Below are 12,682 nucleotides of genomic sequence, written 5' to 3'. Positions count from 1 at the left end.
CTACCTGCATGTCTTCCCTCACCACATCCATGAACCTCCTCCTTGGCCTTCCTCTTTTCCTCCTACCTGGTGGCTCCATCTTTAGCATTTTTCTACCAATATAATTCATGTCCCTTCTCTGCACATGTCCAAACCATCTCAATCTCGCCTCCCTCACCTTGTCACCAAAACATCCTACATGTGCTGTCCCTCTAATAAACTAATTTCTAATCTTGTCCATCTTCGTCACTCCCAACGAAAACCTCAACATCTTCAGCTCTGCTACCTCCAGCTCCACCTCCTGTCTTTTACTCAATGCCACTGTCTCTAATCCATACAACATCACAGGTCTCACCACAGTCCTATAAACTTTTCCTTTCATTCTTGCAGATACTCTTCTATCACAAATCACTCCTGTCACTCTTCTCCACCCACTCCACCCTGCCTGCACTCTTTTCTTTACTTCCCTAACACACTCTCCATTACTTTGCACTGTTGACCCCAGGTACCTGAACTCCTCCACCTTCTTCACCTCTTCTCCCTGCAACCGCATCACTCCACTGCCCTCCCTCTCATTCACACACATGTACTCTGTCTTACTCCTACTGACTTTCATTCCCCTTCTCTCCAGCGCATACCTTCACCTCTTCAGGCTCTTCTCAACCTGCTCTCTACTCTCACCACAAATCACAATATTATCTGCAAACATCATAGTCCAGGGAGACTCCTGTCTGACCTCGTCCGTCAACCTGTCCATCACCACTGCAAACAGGAAAGGGCTCAGGGCCGATCCTTGATGCAGTCCAACCTTCACCCTGAACCAGTCTGTCGTACCTACTGCACACTTTACTGCCGTCACACTGTCCTCATACATGTCCTGCACCACCCTCACATACTTCTCTGACACACCTGACTTACTCATACAATACCACAACTCCTCTCTCGGCACCCTGTCGTACGCTTTCTCTAAATCCACAAATACACAATGCAGCTCCTTCTGTCCTTCTCTATACTTCTCCATCAACATCCTCAAAGCAAATAAGGCATCTGTGGTGCTCTTCCTCGGCATGAAACCATACTGTTGCTCACAGATGGTCACCTCTTCTCTCAGCCTGGCTTCCACTACTCTTTCCCATAACTTCATGGTGTGACTGATCAACTTAATTCCCCTGTAGTTACTGCAGGTCTGCACATCTCCCTTATGCTTAAAGATCGGTACCAGCACACTCCTTCTCCATTCCTCAGGCATCCTTTCCCCTTCCAGAATCCTGTTAAACAATCTGGTTAAAAACTCCACTGCCATCTCTCCTAAACATCTCCACGCTTCTACCGGTATGTCATCTGGTCCAACCGACTTTCCATTCTTCATCCTCTTAATCGCTGCTCTCACTTCCTCCTTACTAATCCTATCTACATCCTGCTTCACCAACTCCACATCCTCCAACCTTCTCTTTCTCTGATTTTCCTCATTCATCAGCTGCTCAAAATACTCCCTCCATCTTCTCAACACACTCTCCTCACTAGTCAACACATTTCCCTCTCCATCCTTTATTGCTCTAACTTGCAGTACATCCTTCCCAGCTCGGTCCCTCTGCTTGGCCAATCGGTATAAATCCTTTTCTCCTTCCTTAGTGTCCAACCTCATACAGTTCCTCATATGCCTTTTCCTTGGCTTTCGCCACATCCCTTTTAACCTGCTGCCGCATCTCCTTGTACTCCTGCCTACTTTTCTCATCACTCTGTCGATCCCACTTCTGTTTTGCCAACCTCTTTCCCCTAATGCTCTCCTGCACTTCCTCATTCCACCACCACGTCTCCTTGTCTTGCTTTCTATTTCCAGATGTCACACCAAGTACTTTTCTAGCTGCCTCCCTCATCACTCCTGCAGTAGTTGCCCAATCATCCGGCACCTCTTCACCACCACCAAGCCCCTGTCTGACCTCTTCCCTGAACCTCACACTACACTCTTCCTCCTTCAGTGTCCACCATCTTATTCTTCTTTCAAACCTTACTTTCCTCCTCTTCTTCTTCGCCTCCAAAACCATCCTACAGACCACCATCCGATGCTGTCTAGCTACACTGTCCCCCGCCAACACCTTACAGTCTCCAATCTCCTTCAGGTTGCATCTCCTACACAGAAGATAATCCACCTGTGTGCACCTTCCTCCACTCTTATACGTCACCCTATGATCCTCCTTCTTCTTAAAATACGTGTTCACCACTGCCATTTCCATCCTTTTAGCAAAATCTACCACCATCTGCCCTTCCACATTCCTCTCCTTAAAACCATACCTACCCATCACCTCCTCATCACCTCTGTTCCCTTCACCTACATGCCCATTAAAGTCTGCCCCAATCACCAATCGTTCTTTCCTAGGTACACCATCTACCACTTCATCTAATTCACTCCAGAATCTTTCTTTCTCCTCCATCTCACAGCCAACTTGTGGAGCATAGGCACTAATGACATTTATCATCATCCCTTCAACTTCCAACTTCACGATCATCACCCTATCAGAAACTCTCTTCACCTCCACTACACTCTTACTGTACGCTTCCTTCAGAATCACCCCTACACCATTTCTCTTCCCATCCACACCATGATAAAACAGTTTAAACCCACCTCCAATGTTCCTGGCCTTACTCCCTTTCCACTTGGTCTCCTGAACACACAACACATCTACCTTTCTCCTCTCCATCATATCAGCTATCTCTCTCCCTTTACCCGTCATAGTACCAACATTTAAAGTACCAACCCGAACCTCTACTCTCCTACACTGCTCCTTTTCCTGCCGTCTCTGTAGACGCCTTCCTCCTCTCCTTCTCCTCCTTCGGCCAACAGTAGCCCAATTTCCACCGATACCCTGTCGGCTAACGATACCTGTGGCGGTCGTTGTTAACCCGGGCCTCGACCGATCCGGTATGAAATTCTCATTTGTGATCCGCATATTTGATTTGGCACATGTTTTACGCTGGATGCCCTTCCTAACGCAACCCTCCCCATTTACCTTGGGACCGGCACTAAGAGTACACTGGCTTGTGCCCCCCCTAATGGCTGGGTTGCAGATTACATATAAATATAATATAATAATGTTTTAAAGCTCTATTTTGCGATTTAATCCACCCCACATTTCTTATCATCGTCATGTATTGTTCCCTGACTTTCACTTTAAGGCACTTCAATTTTATTTCCACAAACAAACTGACATTAAACTTATTGTGTGGCATAGACATTTAACATACTGTACTATCATTTAGCAATAAAAAGAAAGATTTATATACAGTTTTGTAATACATAGGGTTATCATTGAATTAAAATGTTACTTATCAGTATATTAAATAAAGAAAAAATATTAAAAGTAAAAAAATAATGAAATCTGAAGATAAACACTTTGTTGCTATTGTTGACAAATTTAACATTTGCAGTAATTAGAAAATATCTAAAGCCTTGTTCAAAGATTTTTCAAATCAAATATTACCTGGAATTAACATAGAGCTGTGTTTATGGTAAACATTATACAACATGGTAAAAGCAATATCTTACAAATGATGGTGGTGAAATGGATCATTATGAAATTTATTATAAAATAGTGACTGAAATTGTTATTTTACAAATGGATTAAAAAATGTAAGTTTTTAATCCAGTTAAAAAAGATCACATTCACATTCTCTCAGGTTTCCTTCAAATATTTACATATAGATGTCACTAATTGTGATGGGGGCATTCTTATTGTTTATAAATGTTGTACTTTTAAAAGAAATCCTGGATATTCAAATCAACATGTTACATTATGTTTGGTAAACTTAATAATGCTAAATAGCTAACTGATTAGCTAGCTGAAACACAACAGTAGAACAAATCTTGTTGGGAACCTGGTATGTGTTTCATTGTATGCATAATTGTATGGTCTATTTTAATATTGAATGCATAATTGTGTGTGTGTGTGTGTTTATATTCATATTATTGTATTTAAGTTAACTCTTCAAACACTGGTTGTTGAGTAAAGCTATTAGCCAATTATGCTAATTTAAAGAAAAGCTATTAGCCAATTATGCTTATTTACCAATAAACAGTTTAGTCTCTCCTTCTATTTTTCAGGAGTTGTAATTGTGACCTTGACTATTAAAAAGTAAAAAAAAAAAAAAAGATACTACCTTTGTTGGTTCATTATTTTATGTGGTTTAGTCAGATTAAGCTTATTTTACTCTATGAAAGACATATGATTAGGAGACCTTATACACACTACATACCAAAAGTACATGCTACTTGACAGACCTGATATAAAGTTGCATGTTAATTAAGCTATTTAATAGAAAAATATCCACAGCAAAAATGCTATTGTAATTACAATATCTGGTTGTAAAAGTGTTGTTATTTAAGTTACTGTACCCTGCTTTTCTGAAACCTTTTTTCCCCACACATTCTGAAAAACAGTGGTTTCTGAAATTCTGAAACTAGCAACAAGGATGCTGTAGATGAAATGATAAAGATCACATTATCCCCCATTCTCATGTTTGATGGTAAACTGAAGCTTGACCTTGAACTTTATTTGCATTATTTTATGCATTGTGCTGCTACATGACTGGTTGAATCAATAACTGTTTAAAAATACACACCAAAAAGGGATTATGTAGTTCTTATCTGTGTTACTACAATAAATAAAATAGGTTTGTTAATGTATTTCTATTTAAAAAATTTGATATAAACCTGTCATTGTTGCGCTACTCGCCTTTTTTCAATGTATAAATGTTCCTAACAAAATGGTGGGTGAGTGTAAATGTGTGTAGTGAAGAACTTGATTCGAGAAAACAACAGGATGTGGGTTATTTTCATCTAGATTTTTACATAATTGTAGTATTATTTAAAAGTGTTAAAGTAAAATTACATTTTATTTGCCACTCATATCACAATTATCATGAATTGAAGATGTAACGGTCACGTAAAAGACAGCGCATATTTACCACACACACACTCAGAAATGTCTACGTAGTGCAATAGTGGCTTAGTCTGGTGTTGAAAAACATCCTGCATCATAGTTTTGAAAAGTGTACACGAGACAGTGGAAATGAGAAAAGAACAGACTGACTTACCTGCATACATCTTTAGGGAAGTGGAATCTCCAATATTCAAATGTCTCACCAGTGTTCGCGTCTTTATTTCTTAACTGCAAGATGTTAATCAATACTTTCACTTTTGGTTTTACACAATGCACCACCCCCCTTCCCCTCCCCATAAGCTTCCTGAATGTATAAATTAAAAATATCCTTAACAGTTCAAATGAAAATACTGAAAATAAAAAATGAAAATGAATAAGATGCTCCACGTCACAATATACATGCTTCCGTTAGGAAATATTATTAGAAGGCATGGAATTAGCTTCCATTGTTATGCTGATGATACCCAGCTATATATATTTCATCCAAACCAGGCGATACAGCTCAATTAGCTCGCATAACTGAGTGTGTTGAAGAAATAAGAGATTGGATGACCCATAACTTTCTGCTATTAAATTCTGATAAAACGGAGATTTTGCTCATCGGCCCAAAAAATAGTACACAGAAGCTCCAGCATCTCAGCCTGCATTTAGACGGTTGTTCTGTAACTACTAGTTCAACGGTAAAAGACCTGGGAGTTATTTTAGACAGCAACTTATCTTTTAAAAATCACATCAATCAAGTTACAAAAACAGCCTTCTTTCACCTTAGAAATATTTCTAAGCTAAGAAATATGTTATCTATATCTGATGCAGAGAAGCTCGTCCATGCGTTTATGACCTCTAGAATAGACTACTGTAATGCATTACTAGGTGGATGTCCTGCATCATTAATAAACAAGCTTCAGTTAGTTCAGAATGCCGCAGCAAGAGTTCTTACTAGGTCAAGAAAATACGATCATATAACCCCAATCTTATCGTCCCTACATTGGCTTTCTGGTTCCTCTCAAGGTTTCTTCCTCATATCATCTAAGGGAGTTTTTCCTTGCTACTGTCGCCACGGCTTGCTCATCAGGGACAAACGCACACCATTCACCTTCACTGTTGTTTTCTGTAAAGCTGCTTTGAGACAATGTCTGTTGTGAAAAGCGCTATACAAATAAACTTGACTTGACATCCCACGACATTAACCTATACTTGTATGTATCTCCTTTATTGTTTATAGTTGTACGGTAAAGATCCTATTAATGTAACTCTATAAATGTGTCTTCTATTAATGCTTAATTGACTTAAAATTATCTGTTCTTTACTTTTCTGACAAGGGTGCATTTCATTTAATCAGAATACGACATTGTACTAACATCCGTTATACGCTAAGTACTGGTCCCAGCACGTTAACGTATACCTGTTCTAATGCTGTATGTCCTTTTAAGGCCTGATGTCAGAATTTATACAAAATTATCTGCTCGTCACTTTCCTAATGAAAGTGCATTTTGTTTTGTGTTTTCATTTTTTTTATCAAAACATAATGTCGTAGTAACATTAGTTACACTTTGACTACTGATCAATGTATGTAATGTACCTCTACCGTTATGCCGTCAATCCTCTTGTGTTTAGTATCCAAATGACCACAAAATTATCTGTAACTTACTTTTCAAACAATGGTACATTTTATTGGATCACGTAAGTCACCATACCGTCTTAATACACTTCAGATTAAACTTTATAGTTCCATAGTCCAAACCATGCCCACAAACACATGAAACAAAGGGGAGATTTCCCTCCAAAATCTCAACCCTTAGTATTGGCCGTTCCCCCAAAGATGGGTGAAGTTCGAGACCTTTAAAATGTCACAAACACCAACAATCGTTGGTCAGACGTACGAAACAGCTTGGAAACGACTCACTCTTTCTTCAAGATCTTCAGGCAAGCTTCACTTCCAAGAACAACCACTGCTCTGATCTTCAGGAGAACCTGGAAGAACATCTGACCCCACCCGAACTGGCTCTTCAAAGATTTCCTTTTCGCATCCGGACTCTTGTGCAACAAGCCAATGCAAGTAACCGTTTCCTTTACCAACGAAATTAGTTGCGTACTTTAAGTCTTAGTGAATCTTAAGGTGAATTTTAATTCCTGTGACGATTTCCCAGTTAGGGTGTGCTTAATTTTGAAGCTTAAGCATTTCCATCCCTCCTCTTTCCATTCTCTCTTTCTTCTTTTTCCTTTCTCTTCCTCCTTTCCTAGTTTTAACCTTTGTTTATTTTATTTTTGTTTTCTTTATTTCTTTGTTTGTTCGTGTAGCTAGTTCTATGTGTGTTTGTCTCATTTATTAAACACCATATTTTTCACAAGTAGTTGTCTCTGAGTACGTTCGCAAATGCAAAGTTTCTGCAACATCAGGTTTGAACTACATGCTCTTTAATTTAATTTACGGTATAAAGTAAAAGGGGGTTACGTCTTTCTTGGCCAGGGAGATACCTCTTTTATAGAATTAATATAAAATTATACAGTCTGTTTGGCGGACGAACAGACAAATAAGTGTAATGTTAATTCCATTACCGTCAATTCAACTTTACTTAAATATTTATAATTACCATAAATATTTAGCTTTCTTTGCGAGCTAAATTCGCTACACTTGACTATGTACTGCAGCATGGTGTCGGCGAGCTCTCCAAAGGTACTTGGTATGGACCGAAGGGCTTGAATGACCGCCATACCATCAAAGAGAATAGCACCATCTGAGGTCACGGTTCTTCTGAGGTCCCAGTAACTGTTGCAGTAGACTACGTCAAGAACCTGGTGTACTGTCTGTAACAGGACTTGTGGTATCGCACCTCCAGAGAGACGCAGTCTTTGTCTTGAATATGCACAAGAATGCTAGTGTCTTCCTTCATCGCAGCAGCTTTCAGCAACTGGCCTGTAAATAAATAAATATATATTATACATTACAAATTGAGATTGTAAATAAAAAACATTATACAAAAAATTTTAACCATTAAACAATAGAGTATTTTGGTTGTAGCTGTATGAAAAACAATAAATAATTTGTAACATACATATATTATGTAAATGTAATTTAAATTTAGCCATGGTATCCAGCATATAGCATAAAACTTAAAACTTGTGTGTGTGTGTGTGTGTGTGTGTGTGTGTGTGTGTGTGTGTGTGTGTGTGTGTGTGAACCCACCTGCACACAACGTTTCTGCCTGTGAAAGATGGTCCTTCTGTCGTTTGCCTGCCACAGTAATGTACTTTTCCGTTTTCTTACAAATTATGCACAAGGCAGGAAGCACAGGACCTGCACAAGCTACTGGCAGGTCCGCCATGTTTCTTTTTAGGACATTCAGTTGTTTAGGTACTACTACTCGATGACACAGACTGGTCTTTATGAGCATCTTGAATTTCAGGATGCTGTATGACACGTTTCTCTGCCGCATCCAGGCGCTTTTTGTCAATGAAACGCCTGTAGCAAGTGGAATGAAACCCAGCGTCTTCGGGAACATTTTCAAATTCAATTTCTAGACAATGTTTGTATGTTTCTGCTATTCTCTGATTCTCACCATGCAAACCAAGCCACTGCTTGACGCCATTTCTGTATGTATCCCATCGTATGTGTGTGTAAAATCCTTCGTTTCTTCTTTCTTAATGGACGCGAGATGCATATAGCATTGTTTATAATCCTTTTTACGGAGTTTATAATAAGGTCTGACCGTGATTTCCTCTTCTTCGCTACTCGATGTTGACAACAAGGGCGCAGACATCTTGGATTCATTGTTCCAAAAAGAGGCCACCTTATTGGTTGTGCTTCCTACACGTGACGCAAAGCCGAATCACTCATGATCAAAATATTATTACGCGATGAAGGAACTATTGCCGACTTTAAACACTAATAGATATAAACTGCAGGATAACATGGAGAACTGTTATTTTCTCGCTCAAAACCAATAGCTCTTTCTATTAAAATGAAAAGAATTTAGTGCCTCATATATGGGATGAAACTAAAAACGTCTTCACCTTACGGCCTAATAGGATAGTATTATTACTCCATAATGCTGTCCTCTGAAGTTGAACTGCAGTGAGGAGAGATATTACAAATCTTAGAATTTTAGGTGATTAGAGTTTCATGACTTAGAATGAAAGTGAAACCATCTCAACCACTGCATGATCTGCTATAATAACAGTCCCAAATGACATTATAAAAATATTGCACCGCAGTGTCTAGCATACGATAAATAAATTATGTGTATTATAGGTAATAGGTCTTCTAGTGTGTGTGTGTGTGTGTGTGTGTGTGTGTGTGTGTGTGTGTGTGTGTGTTTATATTTATCTAAATTTATTTAACTTTACTCTTCAAACACTGGCTGGTGAGTAAAGCTATTAGCCAATAGTTGCCAGCGGAATATTTATACTAATGTGCCAATAAACACTTAAGATTTTTCTTTTAGTCTTATACTTTTAGTCTTTTTAGGAGTTGTATGATTGTAAATGTGACCTTGATTATTAAAAAAGAAGAAAAAAAGATACTACCTTTGTTGGTTTATTATTTTATGTGGTTTACTGTCAGATTAAGTTCCTACATAGTTAAACGTTCTTATAATAAAGAAAAAACACTTCAACAACAATAATACAAACCACCACAAATAAGGTCAAGGCTACAATCAGTGCAATTTTAAAATCACAACATTTTCTGGAAATGTTTGTTTGTTCAGGCTGCCAGGGAAAAAAAAAACAAGAATTATTGTGGTATTGTAAATCTGTTCTTTTTCTTGGTGTAATTCTTGTGATTAGTGTCATAAATGAAACATAAAATAAATTATTAAATTTATTGATTCTTAGCTAGCTATTACCAACTTACCAAGATATCTGGTGGCGCACGCACAGACGTTAGATAATCCGTGGCAGATTTCAGTACCATGTCATTGCGTGGGCATCTTAGCAGTCCTTCATCTTCATGAAAAAGGACGTCCACAGCAAACACATCTTTTCTTTTCACAAACCATCTGCTGTCTGGAGCAATGTAATTTTGATAAAAAGTGTGGTGAAATACCACAAGGAGAATAGGCTTACTCGCTGGAAGAAAGAGAGGTAAATAAGGGTAAAAGAGATTATGTTGAGTTAATAATATTAATACAGAAATGTCAGGGTAACATTTTATTTTGTTTGCTAAATCAAACCCTATACAACCATTCTGTAAGCTCAGGGGTGTCCAAACTTTTTCCTGAAGGTCACATACAAAAAAATATACGAAGGACTGGGCCACTCACTAGAAGTGAGGTATACTGCCTCACTTTTCATGCATTAATATTGGTAAAATCAATCAAATGAACATGTTTGAAGAAAAAAGGCCTCTATCACAGCTCTCCATTAGTAGATTTTCATTTTAGTTTCTACAAAAAGGTTGGCAGGTAATTCTCTCAGTGAGCCTCAGATTAGTTATTAGGATGGCACGTGTTTTTGGTTCCACCATTTCTGGTGAACCTGAGCTCCAGCTAGTGTTGAAACTAAGAAGTGCAACACATTTAAACTCGTGTGAGGGCCATAGACCATTATATTTTAATACTTTAATGAGGGTCAATTAAAAATGGATGGTTTGGACACCCTTGCTGTAAGGTTTCATATATGGTGGTGTTTAATTATAATTTTGATCACTAATATAGTAATGTAAATCACTCTGTACTCTCTGTAATCTTCTTAAGTGCAGTTTCAATGTCCGTTCCAGCTCGAGATGCAATAGGGACAAAAGCAAAAATGACGTCGCATTCTTCCTCTGAATAAACTTGACGGAGATGACGCCGTTGTTTCAGACGCTCTATAAAGTCAAGTTGGGCTCCCAAAGTATTCCCAGATTGTTTAATGTAAAATGTCAGTTTATCTGATTCTGGAAAAAAAGATGACAAGGTTTAATATCAGTGTTTAAGTTAGTGGTACATATGCATTTAATAATCCTGTAAACTCTGTATTATAAGCTATTTTGGGTTGAAGACTTATTTATATCTTAATGGAGGGTTAATGCTTGGTTTTAGACATGAAAATCCTAAAGACTCTACACCAAGAGGAAGTTAATTCTACACAAATTTATTTTGCTCTATGAAAGACATATGATTAGGAGACATCATACACACTACATACCAAAAGTACATGCTACTTGACAGACCTGATATAAAGTTGCATTTGTTAATTAAGCTATTTAATACAACAATATCCAGAGCAAAAATGCTATTGTAATTACAATATCTGGTTGTAAAAGTGTTGTTATTTAAGTTACTGTAGCCTCCTTTTCTGAGTCTTTTTTTCCCCACACATTCTGAAAAACAGTGGTTTCTGAAATTCCAAAACTAGCAACAAGGATGCTGTGGATGAAATTATAGAGATCACATTATGACCCATTCTCATGTTTGATGGTAAACTGAAGCTTGACCTTGAACTTTATTTGCATTATTTTATGCATTGTGCTGCTACATGACTGGTTGAATCAATAACTGTTTAAAAATACACACTAAAAAGTAATTGTTCTTGTCTGTGTTACTACAATAAATAAATTCGGTTTGTTAATGTATTTCTATTTAATGAATTTGATATAAACCTGTCATTGTTGCGCTACTCGCCTGTTTTCAATGTATAAATGTTCCTAACAAAATGGTGGGTGAGTGTAAATGTGTGTAGTGAAGAACTTGATTCGAGAAAACAACAGGATGTGGGTTATTTTCATCTAGATTTTTACATAATAATTGTAGTATTATTTAAAAGTGTTAAAGCAAAATTACATTTTATTTGCCACTCATATCACATGAATTGAAGATGTTGACAGTTACGTAAAAGACAGCGCATATTTACCACACACACTCAGAAATGTCTACGTAGTGCAACAGTGGCTTAGTCTGGTGTTGAAAAACATCCTGCATCATAGTTTTAAAAAGTGTACACGAGACAGTGGAAATGAGAAAAGAACAGACTGACTTACCTGCATACATCTTTAGGGAAGTGGAATCTCCAATATTCAAATGTCTCACCAGTGTTCGCGTCTTTATTTCTTAACTGCAAGATGTTAATCAATACTTTCACTTTTGGTTTTACACGAATTCCCCCCCCCTCCTCCCACTCTCCATATGCTTCCTGAATGTAAAAATCTGAAATATCTTTAACAGTTTATTCAAATTTAAAGTTAGATTAAAGTTGGCATTTAAGATGTATGTGTAAAAGGCATTATTAAGATAAATTATCACATCTGCATTGCAGGGGTTTCATGGTTTCTTCCTGCTACTTGATTCTAGTTACTGTTTTTCACTGCACCCAGGACCTGTCTATGTGCTTTAGCATTGATATTAATCTAAGATGGCAGCCAACTCTAACTCAGCATCTAAAATTATGTGTTGCTGTAAAAAAACTAAAGCATGTGCCTTTCATATAATGTGTATGAACTCATACCACTCTGTCATTTATAATTGCCATGTAATGCAAGTTCATCTATTAAAGAAGGGGTTCTTTTGAGTTCCCTGCTTTAGTGTTTGGAAACACAGAAAACTAAATCAAAATTTAAGGTTGTCAATGTGAGTTATTTTAATAAACATGTCCAATATTGCCAAAAAAAAAATATGATAAGATGTAGAAATGATATCCATCACAAGTAATCTCTGGCTTTAAAAAAAAATAATAAAAATAATAAAAAAAAAAAAATATATATATATATATATATATATATATATATATATATATATATATATATATATATATATATACGTATATATATATATATATATATATATATATAT

At 37.2% G+C, this 12,682-nt stretch overlaps 1 long non-coding RNA gene across 1 annotated transcript; it reads right to left on the bottom strand.

Moving 5' to 3' along the window:
* Positions 1-9,441: 9,441 nt before the first annotated feature.
* On the bottom strand, positions 9,442-12,011 carry LOC310731383. The gene is made up of 4 exons (XR_014535171.1): positions 11,875-12,011; positions 10,591-10,791; positions 9,769-9,983; positions 9,442-9,623 (listed from the first exon to the last, which is right to left on the bottom strand). It is a non-coding gene; the product is annotated as an uncharacterized lncRNA (long non-coding RNA).
* Positions 12,012-12,682: the final 671 nt, after the last annotated feature.

This window comes from Silurus aristotelis (genome assembly GCF_946808225.1).
Source record: "Silurus aristotelis genome assembly, chromosome: 9".
Classification (NCBI taxonomy): domain Eukaryota; kingdom Metazoa; phylum Chordata; class Actinopteri; order Siluriformes; family Siluridae; genus Silurus; species Silurus aristotelis.
This window is presented reverse-complemented; position numbering and strand designations above follow the sequence as displayed.